Here is a 24,132-nt window from a genome sequence, read left to right as displayed (position 1 = left end):
CTGTAATCCCAGCACTTTGGGAGGCGGAGGCGGGTGGATCAAGAGGTCAGGAGATCAAGACCGTCCTGGCTAACACGGTGAAACCCCGTCTCTACTAAAAATACAAAAAATTAGCCAGGCGTTGTTCCAGGCGCCTGTAGTCCCAGGTCCTCAGGAGGCTGAGGCAGGGGAATGGCCTGAACCCGGGAGGCGGAGCTTGCAGCAAGCCGAGATCGGGCCACTGCACTCCAGCCTGGGCGACAGGGCGAGACTCTGTCTCAAAAAAAAAAAAAAAAATTAGCCGGGTGTGGTGGCAGGCACCTGTGACCCCAGCTACTCGGGAGGCTGAGGCAGGAGAATCGCTTGAACCCGGGAGGCGGAGGTTGCAGTGAGCCAAGATCGCGCCACTGCACCCCAGCCTGGATAATAAGAGCAAGAGAGCAAGACTCTGTCTCAAAAAAAAGCAAAAAAAAACTTCACTCCCACCTCCACAAATACTGTTTACATGTTTTCCAGATACTTCTGGAAGTATTTTTTCTAGGAAAGGAGGGATATTGTATCCCTCCTAAGAGCACTTTTAATAGAGAATTGTGAAAAAAGCAATTAATATTTACTGCAGCATAAACATTAAATCTGAGACTGACAGATTTGGAAAACCTTTCTGGGAAACACTGGTCTTTTAAATGTCACTACCCCCATGTCATCCACTGGTTAGGATGGTGTGTATTCCTTTGTCTGTGCCCATGTTGGAGGCCCCTGCTGCAGTGCCCATCTGATGTTCTGTTAATTCCCTTCCCAGATCTAGACCGTAATTGTTTACTCTCTATGCAGTGCTTTGCGAATGGTGGCAGTCAAGCACTGAGGGGAAAATAATTTTTCTTGGAATTTCCACTTCTCTTAAAACACCACTGAATGTTTCATTTTCCTATTTTTCTCTAGTTTCAAATTTGGGATAAAGTATAGTGTTGAATAACATTTTTTTTAAACCAGGAATTCTTCAATAACAATGCAAAAAGTATTTATGGAATGTTTACTAAGTATGCGGTACTCTATTTTGGGTAAAGGATGAATTGAGTTCAGTGTTTTATTTTTATTTTATTTATTTTTTTGAGACGGAGTTTTACTCTTGTTGCCCAGGCTGGAGTGCGATGGCACAATCTCAGCTCATTGCAACCGCCGCCTCCTGAATTCAAGTGATTCTCCTGCCTCAGCCTCCCTAGTAGCTGGGATTACAGGCTCCTGCCACCATGCCCAGCTAATTTTTTGTGTTTTTAGTAGAGACTGGGTTTCGCTATATTGGCCAGGCTGATCTCAAACTCCTGACCTCAAGTGATCCACCCGCCTCAGCCTCCCAAAGTGCTGGGATTACAAGCATGAGCCACCATGCCCGGTTGAGTCCAGTGTTTTAAATCATTATATACAAAATAAAGAGATATAAGGCTGTGAGAAAAAGATTTCATTTTTGACTTGTTTCATACTCATGCTTCATAGGCATCATATAAATGCCTTGCTCTCTTAGTACGCAATGCCAGCTCTGTCATACACATAGCACACACGATCTTTCATTCTAGACAAAGGAAAGTCTCGGGACTATTCTCACCATGTGTTAGGGTAAGCTAGGTTATGCTGCAGTGCAGATGATCCTGAAGTCTCAGTGACTCACCAAATAAAGGTTCACTTGTTATTCAGGTGTCATATCCATATCATCCTTACTCCTAGATCAAGGCCGATGGAGCAGCCCTCCATTTGGAACATTGCTGGTCTCATGTCAGAAAAGAGACCAGGTGAACCACAACCCAGCTCTTAAAGCTTCTGCTTAGAAATGGCATTTTAACTCACTTCTCATTGACAAAAGCAATTCACATGCCCTTACTTGAGTTTAAGAGCATGGAGATGCATAATCTTCCCATAGAATGATGGTGGTGGTGGTGGTGATGGTGGTGAACATCAGACTATTTACCAAAAAGATATACAATCTGTTATGTACCTGTTGTCATTTTTTCCCTCTAAAAAAATTATTCCAATGTCACTCCCTTCTGGCTTTTCATAAGGTCAAGGAATAAAATACCATTTATTGCTGTAGAGTGATGCCAATCAAACTTTCTCCTTCTCCACACCCCCATGTTCTTCCCATCCCAACATTTACCTGGCAATTTGGTGAAATGGAAGGAGCATGGATTCACAGGTCACACTGGCTGTGCTGGTCACTCTTGGAGTGACCTTAGGCAAATAACTTGACCTCTCTAAACCTAAGTTATCTCCATATAAAATCTTAATGATTCTCTCTTTATCAGGTTGTTGGAGGTATTAAATAAAACAGTTTATATAAAGCACTTAGCCAGCCGGGACGGTGGCTCATGCCTGTAATCCCAGCACTTTGGGAGGCCAAGGCGGGTGGATCATGAGGTCAGGAGATCGAGACCATCCTGGCTAACATAGTGAAACCCCATCTCTACTAAAAATACAAAAAATTAGCCAGGTGCAGTGGCGGGCACCTGTAGTCCCAGCTACTGGGGAGGCTGAGGCAGGAGAATGGCGTGAACCCGGGAGGTGGAGCTTGCAGTGAGCTGAGATCACGCCACTGCACTTCAGCCTGGGCGACAGAGCGAGATTCAGTCTCAAAATAAATAAATAAATAAATAAATAAAGCACTTAGCCAACACTGGGGACGCCTCATCCCCACATCCCCTCCTATTTCCTCACAAGAGTACTTACCTGGTTTTCACAGACACCCACAAGGGAATATATGGGTTGAATTCAGGGATCAATGAACTTGAATGGAAAAATAATTATATTTTTATTTTCAACATAATTGGCATCCTTCATAATCTTATTTATGTGTTTAAAACCATTTTTCTTAGTAGAATCCTTAGGTTTCACCGGATCGCCAAAGGAGTCCACAGTATAACAGATGTTAAGAATGGAACTGGCCGGGCGCAGTGGCTCACGCCTGTAATCCTAGTACTTTGGGAGGCTGAGGCGGGTAGATCACCTGAGATTAGGAGTTCAAGACCAGCGTGGCCAACATGGCGAAATCCCGTCTCTACTAAAAATACAAAAAAAAGGCCGGGCGCGGTGGCTCAAGCCTGTAATCCCAGCACTTTGGGAGGCCGAGATGGGCGGATCACGAGGTCAGGAGATCGAGACCATCCTGGCTAACACGGTGAAACCCCGTCTCTATTAAGAAATACAAAAAACTAGCCGGGCGAGGTGGCGGGCGCCTGTAGTCCCAGCTACTCTGGAGGCTGAGGCCGGAGAATGGCGTGAACCCGGGAGGCGGAGCTTGCAGTGAGCTGAGATCTGGCCACTGCACTCCAGCCTGGGCGACAGCGCAAGACTCCGTCTCAAAAAAAAAAAAAAAAATACAAAAAAAATTTGCTGTGCATGGTGGCATGTGCCTGTAATCCCAGCTACTCAGGAAGCTGAGGCAGGAGAATCGCTTGAACCCCGGTGGGGTGGAGGTTGCAGTGAGCCAAGATCACACCACTTCACTCCAGCCTGGGTGACAGAGCGAGATTCCATCTCAAAAAAAAGAGAAAACAGAATTCCTGTGTCTAGTGACAGACTGTAGATGCTACCCACAATTATTCCATTATACAAAGAAAATTGTTTCTTTAGGGAGGCAATGAGGTTTGTTAGCAGATGAATTATATTTTACCTCAGCAAAAGTATTTTAATCCAAATCTAGCCCCATTGCTTATTAGTCATAAGGCCCTGGGCAAATCAGTTAATATATCTGAATTTCCATTTTGTTATCTGTAAAATAGGGCTAATAACTATACTTGATGAAGATTAAATGAGATACTATATTTTAAAAATCAGAATATCTGGGACATAGTATGTTATGACTTATACATTAAGCTGTACACTTAGTACCTGCCAATGGCACCTATTGTCTATGGTTTAAACATGCAGGGGAAGCCTAGTGCGGTGCCATGAGCCTGTAGTCCTAGCTACTCAGGACTAGCTACTCAGGAGGCTCAGGCAGGAGGACCAGTTGAGGCCAGTAGTTTAAAACCAGCCTGGACAATACAGCAAGACCCTGTGTCTAAAAAAAATTTTTTAATTAAAAAAAAATTCTGGGGAATTTCTTAACTTTTATACATGAAAATACTTGGTGAAGTATTTTGGGGGATATTTAGGATTTGTTCTTGTGTCTCTAGATAATACGTTGGTTAGGTAGCACAGCATGCAATCTAATTTTAAGCTTCTCACTGTATAGACTATGCCCTGACACCCTTTTTCATTAGAAACAGATATTTGCCCCTTTATTCCCACCCTACCTTCACATTTCCCAGCCTCAGACACATTTGATGGCCTAAATGAAGCCTGCCAAGGTTCCTTCTTTGGTCCATCACTGCCTCTTGTTATTTAGCTGGAGAGGTCTTTGCAGAATGACATTTCCCTCCTGCAGTGCTTACTGTGCCCCATTTAGCATGCAGCCTTCACATTTTTCCTAACCCCTACTTGCTCTCTGAAGAAGAGAAAACCCAAACCTCATCCTCTTGTGAAGCAATTCAGAACTCAATGCCTGGCAGTCGGCATTGGTCCTGGCACTAAACTTTAATAATGATTGAGATCCCCCTTATTTTGATCCAGTCTCCAGTATTCACAGGTAAAAGTCTGCTTGTCTTCTTCATTTGCTATCACACATCTTTTCTTCTACCCCTTCTAAAATCAAAGTATATATGCCCACTCCAGTTCACCAAATATTTTTAGCTTTCTTATATTCTGTTTTTGCTCAGCAGCATTTTCTGGTTTACTATCTGGGTTGTCAGTGGACTGTCATTTCTCCCAGTCCAGTTGTGCCTGAAGCAGTTTTCATAGCTAAATGAGGAACCCTTGAAGAAAGGGGTTTGTAATGAAAATGGAAACTCCAGTGTGCTCTTTGTAATCAGTTCTTTAATCCTCCACCTGCCAGACCGTGGATACAATTCGTAATTATCAGAGCAGAGAACTGAACTCCTGTACTGCGGCAGAAAGCATGAGCACTATGGGAGGGCAAGTGACAGAATCTGCTCTCCAGTGGGGAGGGGGACAGATATTTTGGAAAACTTTGACACAGAATGTGATGTATTTGTATAACCTTTTCATGTAGAACTATGCTACAGTCAGAGAGGGGGTTTGGGTTTTCTTCATTAAAAGCTTATTAAATGAAGAAATAGGACAGTCGTTTTGCTTCGGTAGATGGGGGTCAGAGAGGCAGGTCTGATCTCCTCAGGATATTAATGTCTGCCTTCAGCCGGGGGAAATGAGCCGTCACTTGAGTTAGAGGCAGCTTTATGTGCTCATCACTAGGGATTCCCATATGTCCAGGGAACTGCAACAGTAAAAAATGGCAGAGCTCAGTGGTAGAGTACAGAGGGCTCTCATTGGAATTCATGTCAGGAAGCTCAGCTCAGTCTGCCCAGAGCAAGTCTGTTTAATGTTGATCAGCTGTCCATCTGATAAACCGAATTGATACGGGTGTTCCCTCCAAGGGCTGCCCTGACAGTGACAGCCGCTGCTCCGAGATGTCTTGTTAGGCTTTTTTGGTAGTCTCAAGTATTTTTAACCCCTTTTGTGACACGCAAACCCCAAAGTACTTTTAGAAACCTAGATAAGGATGCCTAGCTAGGCTTTCTCTCCGCTTCTCTGGCAGATAAGAGCCCCACATAACTGTTTCTAGAAACCAGAGATTATTAGTTAGCTGCCCCTCCTCCTCCTCATAAGCATCTGGTTGACCTGCAGGATGTTGACAGTGTCAAGTGTATGTCTGAGTTATTCAAAACAACATTTAGAAAAATGTTCTTAAATATAGTAAGTCACCTGGCTTGGTTATGCTTTATTAAAGTACTCTCATAGGTGTGTTCATGATCACTAAGCAGAGCTTTATTATGCTCATGCATAAAGAGACCATGCAATACAAATTTCTTTTCAGTTGGCTAATTTCTAGTGAAAAACATGGTGACTCCTTGCTGAGTCCCAGCATCCCTCTGCTCTTTCAAGTATGACTACCACCACCAAAGGCAGTTTACTTCTTTGTAGATTGGCTGGCAGGTATGGAGGGAGTTAATTACAGAACACATCAATACTGAGTTTTCTTTTTTGGAAATAAATCAAGAGGGGAGGAAACGAATGCAAGTCTTTGTGTTAAGCTGTGATTATTTTAAAATTATATTTCTGCAAAAGTACCAGTAGTTCTAAATTATAGCACTGAATATGGGAGAATTTTGTTTTAAAGGTTTGTTTTTTTTTTTTAATTGAAGTACTACTTAAAAGATTTTTGTCTTTATATTTGTTTTTCTTCACTTTTGGACCTTGTGTTTTCATGGCATGCAAGATTCTAACATAGACTGAAGTATCTAATCTCTTTGAACTGAGACTAGCTGCAAAGACTTTTTATTTTCTGCTTCTTTTCTGTATGCTCTAACTTAGAATGGTGCATGAGCTTTTCTGAAAGAGACACAGAGCTCTCAGTACCCTTAGCAATTGCTTAGTGTGTGTGCTCAGAGTTGGAAGTCCTGGTCATTTTTTCCAACCCTTGAACCTGTAACTTGATCACTACTTGGACATCATCTTTATTACAACCTACAGCCTTGGCATTTCTCTTTTTTCTTTTCTTTTCTTTCTTTCTTTCTTTTTTTTAATAGAAATGGGGTCTGTCTATGTTGCCCAGGCTGGTCTCAAACTCTTGGACTCAAGTAGTCCTCCCACCTTGGCCTCCCAAAGTGTTGGGATAACAGGCATGAGCCACTGTAATCCAGCTGGCACTTTGTGCCCAGCTGGCACTTTGCCTCTCATGGTTGAGATTTTTCATTTTCCTACCCTATTTTTAAAAATAGAATTGTAGGCTGGGCATGGTGACTCATACCTGTAATTCCAGCACTCTGGAAGACCAAGGTGGGAGAATCACTTGAGGCTAGTAGTTCAAGACCAGCCTAGGCAACATTGTGAGACCCCCTGTCTCTACTAAAAAAGAAAACTAAAAATTAGCTGGGTATGGTGGTGTGCACCTGTAATCCCAGCTACTGAGGAGGTTGAAGTGGGAGGCTTCCTTGAGCCCAGGAGTTTGAGGTCACATTGAACTATGATAACACTACTGCACTCCAGCCTAGGTGATGGAGTGAGACCCTGTCTCAAAAAATTTTTTTTAGAAAATAAAATCAGAATTCTCGTTTCAAAATTTAAGAGTGAAATAAGATGAATTTTGAATGATGTACTCATGGCCAACCCCAAATGCAAAGTTCCATTTTAATTTATCAACATGAATAAATGACAAAATAGGAAAATCCTTATATTCTCTGATTACCACAACTAAAATTGAATGACTCTTAGGACTCTAAGTCTATTTATAAAAAATTAATATTTGGCACTTATAATTAGTTAAAGGTTATCATCATGAAAGGTTCTTTTACCTGTCGTGGGTTTACAAAAGTGTGTATGTTTTTCCTTTTCATTAGAGCTCATATGCTTTTTTTTTTTTAACCGTTTGAGCTTGATATTATTTAAGTATGTTTTAGGAATTTTTTTACTTTTATCTGTTTCTCCGTTTGCTCCCACCCCGATTATTTGCCCTGTTCTTTGAGACTGTGGGGATAGAAATAAAACACAAACAAGCAGGGGGAAAAAAGCTAGTATGTCACATGGCAATAAGAGCTATGGAGGAGAAAAAAAGCAGGAAGTAGGGATCGAAAATGCTGATGGGGATGAGAGGGTTGCTACTGTAAACAGCGTGCCCGGGAAGGCCTTAGGTACAGAGAGGTGCTGTTTTGCAGATACCTCAAGCTGGTGAATGACTAAGCCTTGTAGATACATAAGGCAAGTGCGGTCCAGACAGAGGAAAGGGCAAAGGCCCTGAGGCAAGAATAGGCTTGGCATGTTTAAGGAATAACAAAGAAGCTATTGTCACAGAAGAGAGTGAGTGAGGGGGAAAAGCGGAGGGAATGAAGTGGGGGTGGGGGCGGGGGTGGAGAAATTGTGGCAGATTGTATTAGATTTGGAGTACATTATAGGGACTAGCTTTTACCAAATTAAGTGAGATAGGGACCACTGGAGGGTTTGGAGCAGAAAAGCAGTGGACCTGGTGGTTTCATTTTCCTGCTTGCCTTATTTCTGCTACTGTTTTACCACTCCAGCCTCACATCTTAAAAGTATCTTTCATTTGTCCTCCGTATTTAGTCACACAGCAATACTGCAATTCTTCCATTAGATTATTTTACATCACTCCCCGTGTATCTCCATTGTCACCTTAGAGTTCACATTCTAATCATGTCACTCCTAAATTATTAGAAAAATAGAAACAACTTTGTGATAGTTACAGTTTGGCAAATTGTAGTGTAAAGAAATAAACTTCTTACAAAACCATTTTAACAGAATAGGTTTCCTCATGAAGTCATCGGCTCCTTGTCACTGGAAATACTAAAATAGGACCAGGCATGGTGCCTCACCCCTGTAATCATGGGCCGAGGCTTAAGGCCAGGAGTTTGAGCCTGGACTGGGCAACAAAGTGAAACCCTGTCTCTACAAAAAACATTTTTAAAAAAATTTAGCCAGGCTTAGTGGTGTGCACCTATAGTCCCAGCTACTTGGCAGGCTGAGGCAGGAGGATTGCTTGAGCCCAGGAGAAGTTGAATGACTTTCCCTAATGAGTTGCACTACTTGGCCTCATAGGCTCTTTGCAATTAGAGTTCTCTGAAATCATGCTGTGGTAGCCTGATCTTCTTGACATAGTCATCTCTCCCCATGCTGCGCATCCTGGATTATACTGGCATATTCGATTTCTTTTTGTTTTGTTTTTGAGATGGGGTTTCATTCTGTCTCCCAGGCTGGAGTGCAGTGGCATGATCTTGGCTGGCTGCAGCCTCGACATCCTAGGCTCAAGTGATCCTCCCACTTCAAACCTCCTGAGTAGCTAGGACAAGGGCACACCACCACGTCCAGCTAATTTTTGTATTTTTTCTAGAGATAGTTTCACCATGTTGCCCAGGCTGGTCTCAAACTCCTAGGCTTGAGCAATCCACCCACCTTGTCCTCCCAAACAAGTGGGAATCCAAAGTGCTTGGATTATAGGCATGAGCCACTTAACCTGGCCTCCATTTCTTTTTTTCTTTTTTTTTTGAGACAAGAGTCTCGCTCTGTCACCCAGGCTGGAGTGCAGTGGCACGATCACGGCTCACTACAACTTCTGCCTCCCGGGTTCATGCAATTCTCCTGCCTCAGCCTCCCGAGTAGCTGGGATTACAGGTGCCTGCCACCATGCCCTTCTAATTCTTGTATTTTTAGTAGATACAGCATTTCACCATGTTGGCCAGGCTGGTCTGAAACTGCTGACCTCAGGTGATCCACCCGCCTTGGCCTCCGCAAGTGCTGGGATTACGGGCGTGAGCCACAACGCCTGGCCTCCATTTCTTAAAATACCAATTTCGGCCAGGCGCAGTGGCTCACGCTTGTAATCCCAGCACTTTGGGAGGCTGAGGTGGGCAGATCACCTGAGAGGTGAGGTGAGCAGTTCGAGACCAGCCTGGCCAACATGGTGAAACCCTGTCTCTACTAAAAATACAAAAATTAGAAGGGCATGGTGGCAGGCACCTGTAATCCCAGCTACTCAGGAGGCTGAGGCAGGAGAATTGCTTGAACCCGGGAGGCAGAGGTTGTAGTGAGCCGAGATCGTGCCACTGCACTCCAGCCTGGGTGACAGAGCAAGACTCTGTCTCAAAAAAAAAAAAAAAAAAATTTCGTCCCGGCATCTTCGTATTGTCCAGCCCCTCCTTAATGACCCCATACTGCTCTAGAAAAACCTAAACTCCTTGCTCGCTCTATTCAAGGCCCTCTTCAGTCACAAGTCCAATCTCATCTGTGCTTCTCTCTGTATTAGATGGGCTTGTCTGCTACTGTCCAATGAATATCCCTACTTACCTCCAAATCTAAATCTGTTTAAATGTCCAAAAATAAAAAAGGCTATTAAAAAGTTCGTAATCTCAGCATCTGCATTTCCTGCTTCCTGCCTGTCCTCTATTCTTCCTTCTCATTGTTTTTCCTTTTTCTCCAAAAATCAACTGGTGCTCCTTATTCATTCATTCATACAACAAAGACTTGAAGGCCTACCAGGCACTGAACTACACAATGGAGATAGAATAATGGAAAAAACAGACAAAAATACCACCCCTCATGTTTTTTTGCACTTACTAACTTTTGAAGGAGTAGATTTGGCTCTACCACATTCTTTTTAATTTCTACTTAGTATTGTACTACATTAATGGACATTTAGATTGTTTCTAATTATTTGGTGTTACCAAACTACGTAATGTATGCTATTAAAAACAAATATGTTGGACGGACATGTAATGGCTCCTGCCAGTAATCCCAGCGCTTTTGGAAACCGAACTGGGAGGATTGCTTCGGGCCAGGAGTTGGAGACCAGCCTGCTGACATAGGAAAACCCCATCTCTAATTTTTATTCTTATTTCATTGTTTTTTGTTTTTTTAGAGGACAAGATCTCACTCTGTCACTCAGGCTGGAATGCAGTGGTGCAATGCTAGCTCCCTGCAGCCTTGAACTCCTGGGTTCAAGCAATCCTCCCACCTCAGCCTCCCTAATAGCTGGGACTGAGGCACACACCACCTCACCCATCTCTAATTTTTAAATAAACTAAAAATTTGGGCCAGGTACAGTGGCTCACACCTATAATCCCAACACTTTGAGAGGCCAAGGCAGGTGGATCACCAGAGGTCAGGAGTTCAAGACCAGCCTGACCAACATGGTGAAACCCTGTCTCTACTAAAAATACAAAAATTAGCCAGGTGTGGTGGCGCATGCCTGTAACCTCAGCTACTTGGGAGGCTGAGGCAGGAGAATTGCTTGAACCCAAGAAGCAAAGGTTGCAGTGAGCCGAGTTTACACCACTGCACTCCAGCCTGGGTGATAGAGTGAGACTCCATCTCAAAAAATAAAAATAAAAATGTTTTCTTTTCTTTTTTTTCTTTCTTTTTTTTTTTTTTTTTTTGAGACAGAGTCTCACTCTGTCGCCCAGGCTGGAGTGCAGTGGCGCGATCTCGGCTCACTGCAAGCTCCGCCTCCCAGGTTCACGCCATTCTCCTGCCTCAGCCTCCCAAGTAGCTGGGACTACAGGCGCCCGCACCACGCCCCGCTAATTTTTTTGTATTTTTTAGTAGAGACGGGGTTTCACCATGTTAGCCAGGATGGTCTCGATCTCCTGACCTCGTGATCCGCCTTCCTCGGCCTCCCAAAGTGCTGGGATTACAGGCATGAGCCACCACGCGTGGCCAAAATAAAAATTTTTAATTAAAAAAAAGTTTACATGGGTATATAAAATTATGCTATTTCAGTAGAATATCATAGATCAAGGGGTATGCATTTTTTTTTTTTTAAGATACCATACTTCTTCTAAGTGATTGTACCAACTTAAGGTCCAATACAGTAGTATATTCAGGGAAAATTTCCCTCTGAGTGGCTACCTTCAAGGGTCAGGCTGTTCAAGTAAATGTCAAGGAAAGGTAAAGGAAGTGGTGGAAACTGTGGCAAGCTGAGGAGTGTGGCTCCAAAGGCTTTCTAATTCAATTTCGTTTTGGAAATGCTCTTTGCCAAATAGTATATCTGTGGGCTTTATTTGGCTCTTGGGGCATCAGTGTGAGACCCCTATTTCTACCTTCACCAAAACTGTATCTTCTTCATCTTTTTCATTTTTGCAAAGTTAATGAACTAAAAATGTTATATCATTGTTATTGTAATACTTTCCTTATTTTGTTTTGTTTTGTTTTGTTTTTTTTAGATGGAGTCTTGCTCTGTCACCAGGCTGGAGTGCAGTGGCGCTTTCTGAGCTCACTGCAACCTCCACCTCCTGGGTTCAAGCGATCCTCCTGCCTCAGCCTCCCAAGTAACTGGGACTACAGGCACGCGCCACCATGCTCAGCTAATTTTTTCTATTTTTAGTAGAAACGGGGTTTCACCATGTTGACCAGGGTGGTCTCGATCTTTTGACCTTGTGATCCGCCTACCTTGGCCTCTCAAAGTGCTGGGATTACAGGCGTGAGCCACCATAACTGACCACTCCTTTCTAAATTATTAGTGAGGTTGAGCATCATTTTACATAGTTTTTGGCCATTTGTATTTCTTCTGGAATTACCTCTTTGTATCTTTTCCCATGTTGCTGTTGTTTCTTTAACTTATTAATTTGGGTAAGCTTCACATATATTTTGAATATAAATCTTTTGTTTATTGTATTTATTGCAAGTACTTCAAGTCTATATTTGCCTCATTATTTTTATGGTATATTTTATTTTATTTTTTTTGAGATGGAGTCTCCTCTGTCAACCAGGCTGGAGTGCAGTAGTGCGATCTCGGCTCACTGCAACCTCCGCCTCTCAGGTTCAAGCAATTCTCCAGGTTCAAGCAATTCTCCAGCCTCAACCTCCTGAGTAGCTGGGGTTACAGGCACCTGCCACCACAATCAGCTAACTTCTGTATTTTTTTAGTAGAGGTGGGATTTCACCATGTTGACCAGGCTGGTCTCGAACTCCTGACCTCAAGTGATCCACCCACCTCGGCCTCCCAAAGTGCTGGGATTATAGGCGTGAGCCACTACGCCCAACCTATGGTATATTTTAGTGTTAAACTTTTTTGTTTATTTTAACTCCTCAAATTTATCCTTTCTTTTCTTTTTTTTTCTTTTTTTTTTTTTTTTTTTTTTTTGGCGACGAAGTTTTGCTGATCAGCCAGGTTGGAGTGCAATAGCGTAATCTCTGCTCACTGCAACCTCTGACTCCTGGGTTCAATCTCCCACCTCAGCCTCCTGAGTAGCTGGGATTACAGTACAATCAGCTAATTTCTGTATTTTTTTAGTAGAGACGGGGTTTCGCCATGTTGGTCAGACTGGTCTCAAACTCCTGACCTCAGGTGATCCACTCACCTGGGCCTCCCAAAGTACTGGGATTACAGGCGTGAGCCACTGTGCCCAGCCCCCTATCCTTTGTTTTCTTTGTAGCTTCCTGAATTCCTATTCTGTCTTGCAAAACTTTCTCAGCCCGTGTCCATAAGAATGTTTTCCTAAATTTATAGTGTTGCTTTTCACAGTTAGATGGTTAGTCCATTTAAATATGTTTTTATCTATGATGTAAGATAGGGATCTAACATTTTTTCCTCATAATTGATAGACAATTGCCCAAATATCATTTGTAAGAATAATCTGTCTTTTCCCTAATGATTTGTATTATCTTTATCATAAATAAGTAATTATTCATTTGCATTTGAATCTCTCTCTGGATTCCGTTTCACTAATCTATTAGTCTGTTCCTGTGATATTATCATACGTTTTTTCTTCTTCTTCTTCAAGATGGGGTCTTATTATGTTCCCCAGGCTTGTCTCAAACTCCTGGGCTGAAGCGATCCTCCTGCCTCAGCCTCCCAAAATTCTGGGATTACAGATGTGAGCCTCCATGCCCAGCCATACTATACTTTTTTTAAACTGCAGTAGCTTTATAGTAAGATTTAAAATCTAGAATGGCAGGCCTCTTTTTATTTTTTTCAAACTTGTGTTTTTTTGTAATTTTCAGATTTACCCATATGAACATAAAAATCAGTTTTTCAATTTTAAAAACAAATTTTAGGATTCAAGTAAAATGACTTTAAATGAATGACTCTCGCCTATCATTTTAATATTTTTAGAAAGACCCTGAATTTGCACATGTTGTGTTTGGGATATTTATTAGTTTTCTATTGATATGCAGAGAGCCCAGGCTTTAGAACCAGAGTCCTGGGCTTGAGTCCAGTTTTGCAGTTAACTGGCTGTGTGAACTTGGGCAAGTTACTTAGCCTGTCAGCCTAGCTGCCTTCTGTACAGAAGAGATAATAAAGCTTACCTCAGAGAGCTGTTGTGAGTTGTATATTATTTTATTTATTAACCTGTTGATTGAGTTATTCTTGCAAAAATATTTTTATATAGTGTTCAGCATACAGTAATTGTCTCAAAGTAATTTAGTGTTAAGTAGTAGCCATAATCACTATTAGGCACTTTTTAAAATAGTATTTTCGAAGAATATTCAGATGAAGTGACATATCTGGCATTTACTTCAAAGTCTGAAAGAGGAATGAAGGGTGTAGCTAAAACAAGGTTAGCCATGGTTAACAACTTATTTATTTATTTATTTATTTATTTATTTATTTATTTATTTATTTATTTTTGGAAACAAAGTCTTGCTCTTGTCCTCCAGGCTGGAGTGCGATGGCACGATCTCAGCTCACTGTAACCTTCGCCTCCCGGGTTCAAGCGATTCTCTTGCTTCAGCCTCCCTAGTATGTGGGATTACAGGCATGCGCCACTGCTCCGGGCTAATTTTTGTATTTTTAGTAGAGACGGAGTTTCACCATGTTGGCCAGGCTGGTCTCGAACTCCTGATTTCAGGTGATCCGCCCGCCTCAGCCTCCCAAAGTGCTGGGATTACAGGTGTAAGCCACTGCGCCCAGCCAGTTAGCAACTTTTAAAGCTGGGTGATGGGTCCACAGAGGTTCTTGAGGCAATATTTTCTACTTTTGTATGTTTGAAAATTCCCAAAATTTAAAAAAAGTATTTTTAAAAGCCCAAAATTTTAAAAAAGCATTTTTAAAAGCTGTTAAAAATAACAAAGTGTAAATATTTATTATTTCTAAGTGGAAGATTATGTAAATATTATTCTCTGTACTTTTCTGTATTTTTTTAACCTCTCAAAAAGAAAAGAGGTAAGGAAGCTGGCTAGTGAGGGAGAAAGAAGGCTCCATTGTCTTTTTATCTCTCTTGTCTGTATGGCAAAACACAATTAATTCTTCTCCTATTTTATTTTTATTTATTATTTTTATTTATTTATTTATTTATTTATTTTTGAGACAGAGTTTTGCTCTTGTTGCCCAGGCTGGAGTGCAATGGCACTATCTCAGCTCACTGCAACCTCCACCTCCCGGGTTGAAGATATTAGAGGCATGCGCCACCATGCTCAGCTAATTTTTTTGTATTTTTAGTAGAGATGGGGTTTCTCCATGTTGGTCAGGCTGGTCTCGAACTCCTGACCTCAGGTGATTTGCCTGCCTTGGCCTCCCAAAGTGCTGGGATTACAGGCGTGAGCCACCGCACCCGGCCTATTTTTATTTATTTATTTTTTGAGATGGAGTTTTACTCTTGTTGCCCAGGCTGGAGTGCCATGGCATTATCTCAGCTCACCACAACCTCTGCCTCCTGGGTTCAAGCAATTCTCCTACCTCAGCCTCCCAAGTAGCTGGGATCACAGATGTGCAACATGACACCCAGCTAGTTTTGTATTTTTAGTAGAGACAGGGTTTCTCCATGTTGGTCAGGTCTCGAACTCCCGACCTCCAGTGATCTGCCCACCTCAGCCTTCTAAAAGTGCTGGAATTACAGGCATGAGCCACTGCACCTAGCCAATTCTTCTCCTATTTTAACATCAACTTAAATGCAGAACATTTGAAGAGATTTCAGGTTATTATAAGGAATGGTTTTGGTGGGGTTTTTTTCTTTTTTCTTTTTTCTTTTTCTTTTTTTTTTTTTGAGACAGGGTGTCACTGTGTTGCCCAGGCTGGAGTGCAGTGTTGCAAACAGAGCCCACTGCAGCCTCAACTTCCTGGGCTCAAGCAGTCCTCCTGCCTCAGCCTCCCAAGTAGCTTAGAATCACAGGCACACACCACCATACCTGGCTAATTTTTTTCGTTTCGTTTTTCATTGAGATGAGGTCTCCCTGTGTTGCCCAGGCTGATCTTGAACTCCTGGGCAAAGCAGTCCCCCCGGCCTTGGCCTCCTAAAGTGTTGGGATTACAGGTGTTAGCCACCACACCCAGCCAAACTGTTTATCAGTCTGAGTGCAATGGCTCACAGCTGTTTTCCTAGCACTTTGGGAGGCTGAGGTGGAAGGATTGCTTCAGCTTAGGAGTTCAAGACCAGCCTGGGCAACATAGGGAGACCCCTGTCTCTACAAAAAAATATATATATATATATTTTTTTTTGAGACGGAATCTTGTTCTGTTGCCCAGGCAGAAGTGCAGTGGCAGGATCTCAGCTCACTGCAGGCACCCCCTCCTGGGTTCACGCCATTCTCCTACCTCAGCCTCCCGAGTAGCTGGGACTACAGGCACCCGCCACCACGCCCAGCTAAATTTTTGTATTTTTCTTTTAGTAGAGACGAGGTTTCACCATGTTAGCCAGGATGGCCTCGATCTCCTGACTTCATGATCCACCTGCCTTGGCCCCCCAAAGTGCTGGGATTACAGGCATGAGCCACCGCGCCTGGCCCAAAAAAATAATTTTTAAAAAAGCAGCCAAGCATGGTGATATGTGCCTGTAGTCCTGGCTACTCAGAAGGCTGAGACAGGAGGATCACTTGAGCCTGGGAGTTTGAGGTTACAGGGAGCCATGGTCACGCCACTGTACTCCAGCCTGGGCTACCGAGTGAGACCCTGTTTCTACAAATAAAAACTGTTCATCAGCTGACATGGCTCCTGTGAAGTAGTTATCACTAATCCCTGTAGGGGGATACATAGAGACTAACTGACCTCTGTGGTCACTTCCAACTCTGATTCTATAAACCCTACTTTTTAGTTTGTCACTCCTTCCCTTTTGAAACTAAGAATGATAGCGATGCCCTATAGCCTTTAAAAATTAATGGTGCTGGGTGCGGTGGCTCACACCTCTAATCCCAGCACTTTGGGAGGCTGAGGCGGGCAGATCACCTGAGGTCAGGGGTTCGAGACCAGCCTGGCCAACATCACAAAACCCCGTCTCTACTAAAAATACGAAAATTAGCCAGGCATAGTGGCACATGCCTGTAATCCTACATAGTAGGGAGGCTGAGGCAGGAGAATTTCTTGAACCCAGGGGGTGGGGGTTTCAGTGAGTTTGGGTCACACCACTACACTCCAGCCTGGGTGACAGAGCGAGACTCTGTCTCAAAAAAAAAAAAAGAAAGAAAAATAAATAAATAAATAAATAAATAAAATTAATTGCTAAGTAGAGAGTTGTTCATTTAACAAATATTTATAGGCAGCCCAGGGAAGTAGAGTAGTATAATTTACTGTATAGTGAGGGAAGAGGGTGGCGGGGAGAGAGATAGCTAAAGAAATAATTGCAGTCCAATTTGATACATGACTGAGCCATATTCAAAGGCTTTCGCACACAGAAGAAAGAGTCAATTTTGGGAAAGTTAAAGAAGTTACACATGGGCTGATTATTAAAAAGTCTTTAAACAAAAATATATTGATCACAAACCCTTTAACCCCAAAAGTTGTATGGTACTTTCTATACAGTGAACCTCAGCAGAGATGTTAAACAGTAAAAGGAGATCCTCTACTTCTGAATGATACAGGACTGTCTCTGAGAGATAATATTAGGTGAATGAAACCAGAGTGCAGACTTATGAACATGAGATGTCTATTATTTTTATTGTCACAATTTTTATTGACTATATCTTTTAAGAATGTATTTGGCTACATATAACAAGACTCTAACAAGACTTATAACAAGACTCTAACAAACAGTGGCTTGAAAGAGTGTAGTGTTTATCTCAGATAACAAGAAGTCTAGAGGTGGACACATCAGAGCTGTTGCAGCCCTCAAAGAAGTCAGTAGGGGCTCAAAGTTCTTTTTGCTCTACCATGCTTAAAGAGGGTTAAACCTTTAGGAGGGCCCCCAACCCTCTTTAGGAGGTTTAGAGGGTTGGGAGCCCTCTTTAGGATCCTTAAGTCTCTACTGTGCTTCCAGGCAGCTGGGCCATATTCCAGACAGGGAACATAGGTAAGCCCAAAATGTCAAAGGTATACACCAACTGAATCTGTTCCCTTATATCAGGAACTCAGTAGATTTCTCAGAAACCCCACCTGGTAGACTAGTGCTTAAATTTAATTGGCCAGACTGTGTCACATGATCACATCTAGCTGAAGGGGATCATGAGGAGGTAAGTTTTTTAAGTGAGGACCATTGCCACTCCAAATGTAGTCAAGGGTATGTACTTTTCTGAATTTTTTTAACCTCTCAAAAAGAATAAAGGGAGGGAAAGAAGATAGAGACAAAGCAGGCTCCGTTGTCTTTTATCTCCCTTGTCTTTGTGGCAAAACACAATTAACTCTTCTATTTTAACATCAACTTAAATGCAAAACATTTGAAGAGAGTTCAAGTTATTATAAGTAACAATTTGGGTTTTTTATTTGTTTGTTTTTTGAGACAGGGTCTCTGTTGCCCAGGCTGGAGTGCAGTGGCGCAAACACAGGAAAGAATGGATAGGCAAATATTAACAGCAATGTCTGCCACCCTGATTTCTGAAGCTTAGGATGCTAAAAAAATTTGAGAAGCTTTGGAGGAAAATGGACAGATCAAAAGCAGATGAAGTTTTTTTAACATATAATGGAAAGAAAGTGATTTGATGAAAAATCTTATAAAAACATTGATTAATCTTTCAATATGGTAATTACTTTCTTACTCTGATTACTTAACATAAGTTGTATTTATTTGTGACTATTTTCTAATCAAGAGTTAGCATGAAGGCCCAGCATGGTGGCTCAGGCCTGTAATCCCAGCACTTTGGGAGGCCGAGGTGGGCGGATCACTTGAGGTCATTAGTTCAAGACCAGCCTGGCCAACATGGTGAAACCCTGTCTCTACTAAAAATACAAAAAACTTAGCTGGACATCATGGCACACGCCTGTAATCCCAGCTACTCAGGAGGCTGATGCATGAGAATCACTTGAACCTGGGAGGCAGAGGTTGCAGTGAGCCAAGATCATGTTACTGCACTCCAGTCTGGGCGACAGAGCGAGACTCCATCTCAAAAAACAAAAAAAAAAAAAAAAAAAAAGAGCATGAGAAATATTCAAGAGTACTGAAATATATATATACATAAATTGGCATGAAGACTTTTATTTAAGATAATTTTTTAAAAATCCAGTGCATTGAAAATAGGAATAAGATCACCAGAAGAAACTTTTCTCAAATTTTTTCATACTGTCACTGCTTCTCTGACATATACTAAATTGGACTCTTGCAAAATATGATCCAGAGTTACTTATCTGGTGATAAAATCTTAGAATCTGAGAGCATAGGACTAGATAGTGAAATTACAGGATAGATTTAAAGACTAGTGATTTCACTCCTATTTCCTATAGAAAAGTAGGTATTTTTTAAATCTTTTTTACTATTAACTGCCAGTTTAGGTAACTCTTTTTTAAAAATCCCTGAATCTTATAATTTGGGGACGGAAGGGATGTGTTTCTCCAGTCCCCCTCCTTTCAGGGACAAGAAGACCAAGGGTCTGAGTTTAAAGGATTTGCCCATGAATTGTCTTATGTAATAAGCAGAAGTAGAACTGTTATCCAGATGCCTGATTAGGCTAAAACTATTGATTTCATTCTGATGAATTCAAACAACTTGACCTTCCCCAGTTACTGTAAACAAAAACAATTAAGCCTGTTCTTAATATAATTTTTTCCTAGCAACATTCCGTTCCCTGTTACTTCAAAACTAGGAATGAAAATTGGACAAATTTGTGGCATATATTGTGACTTCGGCTTATTCCCCCTCCCCAACCAGCTACTATTCCTTAGGTAAATAAACATTTTATTCTATTTTTATTTTCATTTTGAGACAGAGTCTCACTCTGTTGCCCAGGCTGGAGTGCAGTGGTGCAGATCTCGGCTCACTGCAACCTCTGCCTCCCCGTTTCAAACGATTCTCCTGCCTCAGCCTCCTGAGTAGCTGGGATTACAGGCATGTGCCACCATATCCAGCTAATTTTTGCATTTTTAGTAGAGACGGGGTTTCACCATGTTGGCCAGGCTGCTCTCAAACTCCTGAGGCTCCTGCCTTAGCCTCCCAAAGAGCTGGGATTACAGGCGTGAGCCACTGTGCCCAGCTAAACATTTTAAATTGTCATTTGTTAGTAGGACAAGGTGGCTCTGAGTTCCAGCTTTGCCTTTTATAAACTCAGTGTTCTTGATCAAGTGTTTAACCTCTGCAGACCTCTATAATTAGAATCACAAGTAGATCATATAAATGAAAGGTTTTTTTAAATGGCAGACACTGTAAAAATGATGGGCTTTCACTTTTATTATTGCATACCATTGTTTTTGTTGTTTCTGGCCATGTGGCATTTAAAAGTTGCTATTTATTTAATGAATGCTGTTTTATGACTATAGATGTCAAAATCACTCATTTTCATCCTTTGAGTAATCCAAAACACCACTTTTTGCTTACCTAGTTATTACTTTCTTTCATAAGCTGAACTGCATGAAAAACTTGTCCAAATGCTTAACCCTTTTTACTTTTATGCTTTCCCATAATCTCATTATGTGATTTTTGTGAAATGTGACAATATGGACTTTTTTCAGTGAATGGTTTTAGAAACTAGAAATCATTTGCAAGGTAGTAATAAAATACAATTTTATTCCTTTCTTTTAGTCACTTTTTAAAAGGTAATTTTAAATGTTCTATTTTTAAAAAATGTCTTCTGTTAACTTTTCAACTGTCTTTTAAGCCTCCATTCTTAGTGATTTTCTTTGGGATATAATGAGATTTTAATCTAAACTATGAATTTACTCTTAGATGCTATTTGACTCACTGATTAATTTCCTTTCTCTACTCCCCAAATTTGTAATCAAGTACAATATGTCTACTGGGTCATCTTTACATAGTCTCTTAATTTTTTTTAACAAAGGAAATGAATTAGACATGAGATTTTCCTTGGCATTTGATAATGCCAAGTTGTTTAGTTCTTTTAATTGTATCTTTATGTGATTATTATAATTGTTAAGCCAGTCTGGTTTTTTTGTTTTTTTTTTTTGTTTTTTTTTTTTTTTTTTTTTGAGATGGAGTCTCGCTCTGCCGCCCAGGCTGGAGTGCAGTGGCCAGATCTCAGCTCACTGCAAGCTCCGCCTCCCGGGTTCACGCCATTCTCCTGCCTCAGCCTCCCAAGTAGCTGGGACTATAGGCGCCCGCCACCTCGCCCGGCTAGTTTTTTGTATTTTTTAGTAGAGACGGGGTTTCACCGTGTCAGCCAGGATGGTCTCGATCTCCTGACCTCGTGATCCGCCCGCCTTGGCCTCCCAAAGTGCTGGGATTACAGGCTTGAGCCACCGCGCCCGGCCCAGTCTGGTTTTTTTTGAGAGAAGACTCTCATATATTATTTGATGATTTTATATTTATTTATTCATTTGTTTATTTTATTTATTTTGAGATTGAGTCTTGCTCTGTCATCCAGGCTAGAGTACAGTGGCACAATCTCAGCACGCTGCAACCTCCACCTTCTGGGTTCAAGCGATTCTCCTGCCTCAGCCTCCCAAGTAGCTCCCAAAAATTAGTCAGGCACCTGCCACCATGCCTGGCTAATTTTTCTATTTTTAGTAGAGACAGGGTTTCATCATGTTGGCCAGGCTGGTTTCGAACTCCTTACCTCAGGTGATGCACCCAGCTTGGCCTCCCAAAGTGCAGGGATTACAGGCATGAGCCTGATTACCTGGCCTGATTATTTTATGTTTATTTCTCTCCATGTCTAAGGCAGTTGTCCTAGGTCAAGGCCTTTTGTTGCATCTTCCTTGAACCTTTGTAATAGCTCCCCCACCCCATATCCCTACTTTCCCTAGATACTTATTTAAGGTTTTTCTATGTATCACTTTTGCAATCTTCTTCCTAAGTTATTAAAAAATATGTATCATCCTTTCATCTCAAAACATTGCCTGTGTAATAAAATATAGACCATTTCACCTGCTATAACCAAGCTCCAAAATTCCTATCTCTCACTTATCCACACAGTCCCTTTACTGTAGCCAAACTGATCTCTTCAACCTTTGGTCACATTTTCTGCTCTGGCCTTCTCTATGTCATGATTCATGGTCTTTCTTATTCTGGAGTTCTCAAGCCCTACTCTTGTTTTGCCCTTTTTCTCCAGCTATGGAAATCTTACTTGCCTTTCCAGGCCCCTCTCAAATTTAGCTTCTTCAAGGAAACTTTTTTAAAGCTTTTATGACACAGATGAGGTCTACAGAAAAAAAGGAAAGATAGAATCTTTCAATGGGCACATGTGGGAGGCAGCCTAATCTAGTAGAAAAAGATTGGGGTTTGGAGTCTCTGTTAGTTATCTGTTGTGTAACAAACTACTCCAAACTTTGGTGGCTTAAAACAATAACCAACTTATTTCTCATAATTCTATTGTTTGGCTGGACTGTTCCTTTGCTGGTTTCTCCTGTATTTATTTATGTGGCTGTGTTTACCCGGTAAATGTGCAGGGGGCTGGGCTTGACAACACGGGCCTTTCTCCATGTTGTCTTTCATTCTCAAAGAGGCTAGATTAGGTTTCTTAACTTGTAGTCTCAGGTTAGCATTCCAAGAGGGTAAAGCCCAATGCAAAAACACTTATCAAACCTGTTTGTCCCTCTTTTGCTGATGTCCCATTGACCAAACAAGTCACATGGTCAAACTCAGCATCAATCAAGGAGATTATACATTGCTTGGATATCAGAGGATGTGACTGATAAGTGTAACTTGGTGTAACACTCTGCCACAGTTTGCCCTCAGGCCCAATGTTTCACATTCCTTCCATATGCAAAACATACCACCTCCCAAGACCCCAGTCTCATCCATTTTATGACATCAGGCTCAGAGTCCCTGATCTCATGATTTCTGTTAGGTCTCCATATGGATGTGGTTCCATGGGTGCAGCCCCTCTTCAATCAGGGACCTAGGAAATAAAGAAACAAATCATCTACCCTCCCCCCACCCACACACCACCATCTATCCAACATACAATAGTGAATCAGAAAGAAGATAACCACAGTTGTCAGTTTCATTACAAAGAGAGAGAAATGGGAGGTACGTAGCAGTCACTAATCTATAGCAATTCTGAAATCCAGCTGGGCACATATCTGGGCCACCTACTCTATCTTGGAGCAAGGAATATTTCTTGATTAGGGCTCGGTTCTGTTCCCTGGAAATGGTTCTCGAATTCACTCTTCTCCATTGTTCTTGGTTTTGCCTTCTGAGCTTCCTTTTCTTTTCTTTCCTTTTTTTTTTTTTTGAAATAGAGTCTCACTCTGTGCCTAGACTAGAGTGCAATAGTGCAGTCAGTTCACTGTAACTTTGAACTCCTGAGCTCAGGTGATTGTCCCACCTCAGCCTCCCAAGTAACTGGGACTACAGGTGTGCACTCCCTCACCCAGCTAATTTTTATTTTTAAATTTTTTGTAGAGATGGGGTCTCACTATGTTGCCTGGACTGATGTTGAACTCCTGGCCTCAAGCAGTCCTACCACCTGGACCTCCCAAAGTGCTGGGATTACAGGCATGAGCCACTGCACCTGGCCTATTTTCCCTTTCTAGTAAGATATAGTTTATACTTGTAGCTGAGTAGCTTTCCAGCTTCCACTAAGAGTTTGCCATTCCTTCAGCCTTTGCCTCCCAGTCTCATTTTTCTGACTCAAAGCAAACACTCCACTTCTAGATATATCATTTCTGTATCAGATATCTGTTGCTACATAGCAAATCACCCATACAATTTAGTGACTTGAAACACACTACCATTTTGTGGATTGACCTGAGGGTTCTTCTGCTTGGGGTCATGCAACTCCTGTGACTGCGAAAAGCTTATCAGTTGCATAGGCACTTATCAGGCTTCCATGTGTACTGTTTGTTGATGTCCTATTGGCCAAAGCAAGTCACATTGCCAGGCGTGGAAGGGGATCATGCAGGACCTTGGAAACCAAAAGACGTGACTCACATGGGGCCATTTGTAGCAGATACCAACAGATTTTCAGATCTACATTACTGTGTACTCTTGGGAAAGTCATTTTACTTGTGTGCACAATTTTTTCACCTATTAAAAGAGGTTAATAATACCTATCATGAAGTTGTGATAATGTTTAAATTTTTAGTAATTACCTGTTGATTTTTTTTCTGAATATAAAAGTAATACTTTTGTCATGGTACAAAATATACAAACTACAGAAAAATATAAAAAGGAACAAACATCTGCTGAAATTGCCGTGTAATATAGTTCTATACTATAAGCTCCTCAGGGGCCTTCTCTATATTACTTGCTACTGTAGGTTTTTGTCTTCATTCTTATTCTGAAAGTTAAAAAGTCCTTGAAGGATGAAACCATATTGTATTTATCTCTGTAAACCCCATAGCTTTGCATT

At 41.7% G+C, this 24,132-nt stretch overlaps 1 protein-coding gene across 2 annotated transcripts in view; it reads left to right on the top strand.

Moving 5' to 3' along the window:
- Positions 1 to 24,132, top strand: part of PDSS2 (decaprenyl diphosphate synthase subunit 2) — a 299,455-nt gene that overhangs the window by 156,664 nt on the left and 118,659 nt on the right. The window lies entirely within an intron of this gene.

This window comes from Papio anubis, chromosome 6 (assembly GCF_008728515.1).
Source record: "Papio anubis isolate 15944 chromosome 6, Panubis1.0, whole genome shotgun sequence".
NCBI lineage: Eukaryota > Metazoa > Chordata > Mammalia > Primates > Cercopithecidae > Papio > Papio anubis.
This window is presented reverse-complemented; position numbering and strand designations above follow the sequence as displayed.